Genomic DNA, 9,136 nt, shown 5'->3' with positions numbered 1-9,136 from the left:
AATGCAATGCAATTTCACGGTCTAAGGACGATGCGACACACTTATGCGTAATGATGTGACACGCCTCGCGAGGAGACCTACTCTCGAACCTAGATGAGGGCGGGGTATGAATGTACCCACCCTAGGAGGCTCTACCCTTACCTTTGAGTAGCTAAGTCGAGCCAAAGGTCTAGTCTACGGCCCTAGGTCTCACAAGATCGGTCTAGACTCATTGGTCAAGCCCTCCTTCCTCGGCTAACTAAGAGGCCACGGGTGCGAGTCACGAGGAGGGGAAAGGCACAATTGGGCACATAAGCTCATCACGGGGGTACTTGGTTCCCTTCCTTGACCATGTTCTTTCTCAAAAATTTATTTACAAACTCAATGCAAAGGGAAAGAAATGCAACAAGTATATACATGTGAACAAATGCATGCGGGAATTTAAACAAACATGAAATGAAACGTGCAACAAATTGGCTAAACCTAGCAGCACATCAACACCAAAATTCCAAACGGTCTCCCAAGGAGACACCCAAAGCAACAAAATTTCCATTCTCCTTCAAAATATCTAAGATACCAAAAAGAGAGAATAGTAAAAAGGAGCAAGAGGTAGGAAGGATTATACCAAGCGGTCTTCTAGCTCCTTTTTGCCTCAAGTCGTCAATGCACCATGCCAAAGGTTAGACAAAACATATATATACAATGCAATTCTTTTTGAATTTTTCAGAAATTTTTCAATTTTTAGGCATTTTATTGAATTTTCTTAAATTTACAAGCATAAAATGATATGAACAAATATAAACAATATTCACAAAGTGGATATTTCCCTCCCCACACTTGAAATGTACATTGTTCTCAATGGACAAAAGCATAGGGAGAGAATAAGAAAAATGAAGGAACATATTTTTTTGATTTTTAATTTTTGAAATGAAAATAACATATTTTTGTGATTTTTGTTTTTGAAAAATTAAAAAGACATATTTTTGTTAATTTTTTTTTTTTTTTGATATAAGAACTCCCTCCCCACACTTATTTATTTACATTACTTCCAAATGGAAATAAATGTGTGGAGGGAATTCAAATTAAAAGCATGTTTTTGTTGTTTGTTTTTTTTTTAGGCCCTCCCCACACTTATTTATAGACATGGGAGGGCAATTTAGTGAAATAAAATAACGTGTTTTTGGTGGTTTTTTTGTCATTTTTCAATTTTTAGTTGGTTTTTATTTTGAAAATGCAATGCATGCTCTATTCTATATGCAAAATTTAAATGACAATGCAAGTTATGCTAAGTGAATGCAATTACTACATGTGACAATATATTACAAAATTGAAATCTAATGCAATCCTATATGATGCAACTAAATGAATTATTAACTAAATGCATGCGAAAAATTTAAACATGAATGAGGAATTTGGATAAAAGGGAGAGATCGTACATGTCATTTGGATTGATTGTGAGGAGCATAACAAAGGCTTTGTATTGAAAAGGGAAGAAGAAGTGGAGCCCTCATTACTAGGCTCTACTCAAAGTCATCATCACCATCACCGTCTCCATCATCATCATTACCATCACCATCACCATCACCTTCACCTTGAATTGCCCCGAACTCGGAGTCGCGGATGAAATCGTCCGTGTTCAAGTGGACATCCGAGCTAAAATCCTCCATGGCTTGGCTCATACCAACAAACATCTCCGGGTGCCCTCCGGCACCACTAGACCCGCCCTCTTGGAAGATTGAAGGGGTACCCCCGAACCACCTCGCGTCATGTCCCTCCCCTTGGGTGGTAGGCGGGGTGGGAAAGACCGGGGCACTAAAATAGTCGGGCCGCAAGTTAATATCTCCGTAGCGGAAGGTCCCATCTTCCGGATGTCCGCCATCCGGGAATAAATAGTAGGAGGGGTGAAGGCCGGAGGGGTGTTTGTATTGGTTCCTCATACAATCATCATAGACCGGGATTTAACCAAGAGAATGGTCATAGTAAATCCGGTCAAGCCTTTGTTGAAGCCCATGCCGCTCACTTGCGGCGTTTGTCATATTAATCTTCATCTCCGCCATGAAAGAAATGAGGTCGGCATGGAGAGGGGGCGATTGGTGTTGACTGGAGGACCCCTCTCCTTGTTGGAAGGACCCGGGGACAAAAAGAGTAGATGGTGTGGCATACCGCAAGGTAGACCTTGCGGGAATGATGGGTCGGCCACGAGTATACCGAAGATTTGGGTTAATTTGTTGGGGGATAGAGGTGTCTTCAAGATTTTCAATCTCAAGCAGATAATACTCCGAGTTGGGCACCACTTTCATTTTGTCGGGGTTGGGAAGAGGGATAGAATTTCGATCAACTCCATCAACCCGAATTTGCCAGTAGTCTAGGCCATCATTCGGGTTGGTCTTCAACCAACCGAGGTTGTGGTGGATATAGCTCTTGATAAACATCGTATCACCAATCATAAAACGCATGCCACTCAAGTTAACTCTCCGGTTAAGCCGCTTAATCAAATGGGTGATGAGTCCACCCACGACAACGGCCGTATTAGAGGCCGGAGAATTGCTAAGCCTTTGCAAAGTGAGGGCCAAATGGTGGGCGATGTCAATTTTGAAGGTAGTTGGGTTGGAACGAAGGTAAGAGCCGAGAATTTCCAATTCCTCCGTTCGGAAATTATGATTTTCCTCTCGGCCAAAGATGGTCCAACCCATGTACCGATGCCAAACCCGAATAGCCGCATTATGGACGGTGTTTGCGGCTCTCTTGACCCCCTTGATATCATCCAAACCCGAAATAGCCTTCCATAAGGCCCCATGGTCGAAAGTCTCGGGTGCCTTGTGAGGCGGGCTAGTGTCAAGCCCGAAATGGGATGCAAAGGTCGGGAGAGTCAAGGAGTAGTCCTTGTTCATCAATCGGAAATGCAAAAAGGCAACCTTTTGGGTTTGGCGGTGCTTGTCAAGATGGAGGGAGCTCAAAAACTCCCATGTAAGACGGGCATAGGTCCGTTCATGAATTGCATACATCATTTTCAGACCCACCCCATCAAATAATTCAAGAGTAACTTGATCTAATCCTAATTCCCGCATGGATTGTCGATCAATAAATCGGGTAGGGGCAATAGGGCGTTTCTTGAATAAGACAAACTTACCTTTCATCGTAATGGAGGTGAATTGGATATCCGGGAAGTCGGGATCGGAGCTCATGTCGGTCGCCGCCGCCGCTACCGCCTCCGCTTGTTGAAGGGCCAAGTCTCCTCTCCTCACTCTTTTCTTTGGGGCCATGTTTGTGATTTTGATGGGGGTTAAAGGTTAGGAAGGTGGTTGGAGTGGTTGAGGTGAGGCGAGGGTAGGGGAGGTAGGGTTAAGAGTGAGAGAAGAGAGAAGAAAGAGTCGAAAATTTGATGGATTTTTGGGTGACTTTTGGTGTTAAAACACGATCAGAGTACTCCCAGCCGGTCAGGAGACCGGCCGCCGGTCACCCGGCTGGGAGTTCGGGTAATTTTCAGAATTTTCAAAAAGTATCAGAAGACTCCCAGCCGGTCAGAAGACCGGCCGCCGGTCACCCGGCTGGGAGGTCACCCAATCCCCATTTTCTTCAAATATGCATTCCCAGTCGGTGGACCGGCTGCCGGCCTGCCGGCTGGGACTTCCCTCTTAAGACGACTTGTTGAAAATCCCTCATAAGCGTACCCCCAGCCGGTGGAGCGGCTGCCGGCCTGCCGGCTGGGACTTCCCTTCAACTCATTTTGATACATTTCCAATTGTATACGTATTCCCAGCCGGTGGACCGGCTGCCGGCCTGTCGGCTGGGACTACTTTTCCTTGTGTTTTCGTCAAAATTCCATTAAATTTACAGGAACCTCCCAGCCGGTCAGGAGACCGGCCGCCGGTCAGGAGACCGGCCGCCGGTCACCCGGCTGGGACTCCCTTTCACCATGTTTTCTCCAATAAACCCTCATTCCAATTCCCATCATTTATTGGCCTCGATTTCCGTGTTTTCGACTTTCAAACCCGACTCGGAACGTCGGATAAAGGCCAATAAATGGTCAAACGCTTGTTCATCAAACAAAAACCCCAAATCTTCAACAATCATGGCCGACAACAATCAAATTGACAAGTAGTATCCATCCAAAGTTCCTCAAATTCTACCTAAATGCATGATATATACAAAGTTGCATGGGTTGCCTCCCATGTAGCGCCCTTGTTTAATGTCGTAGGCTCGACGGAGTTATGAATAACAATCAATAATTCGGAAGAGAGGTGGTGATGGAGCTCACATCCTTGATTATAGGGGTTCCGGCAACATAGTGCTTGAGCCTTTGCCCGTTCACCTTGAAGGAGTGATCTCCATCGGATATTTCAATCGCGCCATGTGGAAAGACTCGGACCACGGTGAAAGGTCCCGACCACTTAGACTTGAGCTTCCCCGCGAATAGCTTGAACCGTGAGTTAAAAAGGAGGACCAACTCTCCCACCTCGAATTCTCTTCTCAGAATTTTCTTGTCGTGAAATTTCTTAGTTTTCTCTTTGTAAATCCTTGAGCTCTCATAAGCCTCAAGCCTGAATTCTTCCAACTCATTGAGGTCAAGAAGCCTCTTTTCTCCGGCACTCTTCAAGTCAAAGTTGAGAAGTCGGATTGCCCAATGTGCCTTGTGCTCCAACTCTACCGGTAAGTGACAAGGCTTTCCGTACACCAACCGGAACGGTGAAGTTCCTATCGGTGTTTTGAAAGCGGTCCGGTAAGCCCATAATGCATCGTTGAGCTTGGTTGACCAATCCTTCCTTGACCGGCTCACGGTCTTCTCAAGAATCATCTTAATTTAACGGTTCGAGATTTCGGCTTGGCCGTTTGCTTGTGGGTGGTAGGCAAGACTACGCCTATGTTGCACCCCATGTTTCTTTAGAAGAGCATCAAGAGTTCTTTCCCGAAAATGATTCCCACGATCACTAATCACAATTCTTGGAACACCAAACCTAGGAAATATGATAGTTTCCATGAGTTTTGTCACCGACTTTGCATCACAAGTTTTCGTTGGGATAGCTTCAACCCATTTACTCACATAATCCACCGCAACAAGTATGTACTCATATCCATTGGATGATGGAAAAGGACCTTGATAGTCAATTCCCCATACATCAAACAACTCCACCTCTAGAATGTAGTTCATTGGCATCTCATGCCTCCTTGAAATATTGCCACTTCGTTGACACTTATCACACCCTTTGACGTAGGTTGCCACATCATGGAATAGGGAAGGCCAATAGAAACCGCATTGAAGCACCCTTGCGGCGGTCTTTCTTGAACTACCATGCCCTCCACTTGGCATATCATGGCAATGTGAAATTATCGGCTTCACCTCTTCACTTGGAATGCACCTCCGGATTATCCCATCCGCACAAGATTTGTATAAACAAGGCTCATCCCAAAAATATTGCCTTAGATCATGAAAGAATTTCTTCTTTTTATGTGAGTCATAATCATATGGGATTATCCCGGAGACCAAATAATTCACTATATCCGCATACCACGGTGCTTCACCCAAGGTTAGGGACAACAAGTGGTCATCGGGCAAGTAATCATTGATCGGGAGCCCATTGTCAACATTGAGGTTGATGAGCCGGGATAAATGATCGGCCACCACATTTTCAACTCCTTTCTTATCCCTAATTTCCATGTCAAACTCTTGGAGAAGTAATATCCACCTAATCAATCGAGGCTTGGACTCCTTCTTGATGAGCAAGTGTCTCAAGGCAACATGATCGGTGAACACTATAACCTTAGCTCCCACTAAATAGGTCCGGAACTTCTCCATTGCAAATACCACGGCCAAGAGCTCCTTTTCCGTTGTTGAGTAATTTGTTTGAGCATCATCAAGAGTTTTGCTTGCATAATGAATTGCATGCACCTTTCCATCCTTCCTTTGGCCTAATACCGCGCCCAAGGCATGATCGCTCGCATCACACATCAACTCAAACGGCAAGCTCCAATCCGGAGGTTGTATAATTGGAGCACTAGTCAAGGCTTCCTTCAACCTATTAAAAGCATCAAGGCAACGGTTAGAGAACACAAAAGGAGTATCTTTGGCCAACAACTCGGTCAAGGGTCTCGCAATCTTAGAGAAGTCCTTGATGAAGCGGCGGTAAAAGCCCGCATGTCCAAGGAAACTTCTCACCCCCTTGACATTGGTGGGGGGTGGGAGACTAGCAATGACTTCAATCTTAGCCTTATCAACTTCTATCCCACGATTGGACACTATGTGTCCCAACACAACACCTTCTTGTACCATGAAATGGCACTTCTCCCAATTAAGCACAAGGTTAGACTCTTGACACTTGCTCAAAACTTTCTCCAAATTCATTAAACAACTTTCAAAACTCTTCCCAACAACCGAGAAATCATCCATGAAAACTTCCATTTCTTGTTCAATGAAATCGGAGAAAATTGACATCATAGCTCTTTGAAAAGTAGACGGAGCATTACATAGTCCGAATGGCATCCTCCTATATGCATAGGTGTCAAAGGGACAAGTAAAGGTGGTCTTTTCTTGGTCGCTTGGATGGATGGGGATTTGGAAAAATCCCGAATAGCCATCCAAGAAGCAAAAATAGTTGTGTTGAGCTAATCTTTCTAGCATTTGATCCATGAACGGTAAAGGAAAGTGATCCTTCCGGGTGGACTTGTTCAACTTCCTATAGTCCACGCACATTCTCCACCCGGTTACCGTCCTTGTAGGAATCAATTCATTCTTGTCATTTCGCACTACCGTCATGCCTCCTTTTTTGGGAACTACATGAACCGGGCTTACCCACCTACTATCCGAAATAGGATAGATAATGCCCGCGTCAAGTAGCTTAAGGACTTCTTTCCTTACAACCTCTTTCATGATGGGATTAAGCCTTCTTTGTGGTTCAATTGAGGATGCATCCTCATTTTCAAGAAGAATTTTATGAGTACACAAAGAGGGACTAATCCCCTTGAGGTCACCAATAGTGTACCCAAGGACACCCTTGAACCTTTTGAGCAAAGAAATGAGTTTTGAGGTTTGGGTGTCATCAAGTGCACTATTGATGATGACGGGAAAAGTGGAATTATCTCCTAGAAATTCATACTTCAAAGAAGAAGGAAGAGGTTTAAGTTCAACCGTAGGAGGAGGCGTGGAACTCTCCTCCTTCTTACCGACTTCCAACACTTCAAATTTGGGAGCTTGTTCATGAATAGGAGCCGAATCCAACATCCACACATATGCAAGAGTCTCAATATCTTTTTCATCGACCTCATACCCACTAACAAGACAAGTCTCCAAAGGATCCATGGAGGAAGCTTTCGGGTCATGCTCCTCCATAGGATTCTCAAGAATATCAACAATGCAACAAGTGTCACCAAGAGAAGGAGCTTCCATGGACTTGTGGAGTTCAAATTCCACCCTATCCTCACCCACTTGCAAAGATAGTTTCCCACTCTTTACGTCGATCATAGCTCCCCCGGTGGCAAGACAAGGTCGCCCCAAAATAATCGGCACATTGTAATCCTCGGGCATGTCCATAACAAAGAAGTCACAAGGTATGACAAGCTTCCCAACTACCAAGGGTACATCTTCAATCACACCAATGGGAAATTTGACCGACCGATCGGCAAGTTGAAGTGAAACCCTAGTAGGCTTCAAATCTCCCAAATCAAGCCTCTTGAATATTGAAAGTGGCATGAGGCTCACACTAGCCCCCAAATCACACAAGGCTCTTTTAATAGCCACCCCTTGGATAGAACAAGGGATAGAGAAACTCCCCGGATCTTCTAGCTTGTTAGGAAGCTTGTTGGTGTGAGTGAGTATAGCACTACATTCCTTAGAGAGGTTGATGGTTTGCACCTCTCCATTCTTCTTCTTCAAAGTCACAAGTTCCTTAAGAAACTTGCCATAAGATGGAATTTCGGTAATCATGTCAAGGAAAGGAATCGTGACATTCATTCCCTTCAAGATCTCCACAAACTTCTCATACTTCTTTTCAATTCTAGGCTTTGCAAGCCTTTGTGGAAAGGGTACCGGTGCTACATACTCCCTTGGTGGTGGAGTACATTCTTTGGCCTTAGTTGCAATAGGCTCATCTTGCTTTGGAGGGTCAACCATCTCCACCTCCTTAGACTTCTCCACCATGATCTCATCTTCTTTCACAATCTCAACCGGGTGCTCTTTCACAACTTCATTAGTCACCCTCTTCCTCTTCCACTTAGGAGATTTATCAAACTCCTCCAATTGCTTACCACTCCTCAAAAACACCGCATTCATCTCCCTTGGGTTAACCGTATTCCCCGGAAACTTCCCCGGATTTTGAGCCAATTGACTCAATTGTTGAGAAATTTGGGCCACATGAGTTTCCGTAGCCTTTTGTGATGCCCGTATTTCATCATTCACCCGGCTTTGTGAGGCAATGTGGTTATCAAGCTTTGAGTCGGATTTTTGATTTGCAATGACCAATTGTTCAAAAGCTTGTTCCCAAGATGGTTTTTGAGGGGTTTGGAAGTTTTGGTTTTGTTGTTGGAAATTTTGGTTTTGTTGTTGATTGGAATTTTGTCCCTTGAAACCTCCAAATGGTTGTTGGTTTTGAGTGATGAATTGTTTCCCTTGGAAACCGGGTGGAATTTGCCTTTGGAATTGAGAGTTTTGATTGAACCTTGGTTGTTGTTGAGGTTGGGAAGTGGTGGGATTTTGAATGTTTTGTGAAGCATAAGACAAGAAAGGGTGAGTTCTTTTTCCATTGACAAATTGGTTGTTGTTATTATTGTTGAAACCTTGTCTTGCACTTGTGGACTCCCAAATCCCATTTACTTGCTCATAGCATTCCTCACCTAGGGGTGCAATCAAGGGACACCCAATGGGAGTGTGCCCTTGTTCACCACACAACTCGCAAGACAAAACTTGCCTCATATCGGAGCCCTTAGGTTTTGAATTTAGCAAAGCAACTTGTTGGGTGAGTTCATCTAGCATACCCTTAACTTCCACATTCAAAACCGAATTAGAATCCTTGCTCTTGCCTTTCCTCATTTGCCTATCACTTCCCCATTCCATAGTTCTTGAGGCCATCTCCTCAATTAGTTCCTTCGCCGCTTTATGCCCCAAAATGTCTAAGGCACCTTTCCCGGATCCCGCATCCAATGAAAGTCGTAGGTCTTGAGTTAACCC

This window comes from Silene latifolia, unplaced genomic scaffold (genome assembly GCF_048544455.1).
Source record: "Silene latifolia isolate original U9 population unplaced genomic scaffold, ASM4854445v1 scaffold_468, whole genome shotgun sequence".
In the NCBI taxonomy this organism is placed as follows: domain Eukaryota; kingdom Viridiplantae; phylum Streptophyta; class Magnoliopsida; order Caryophyllales; family Caryophyllaceae; genus Silene; species Silene latifolia.
This window is presented reverse-complemented; position numbering follows the sequence as displayed.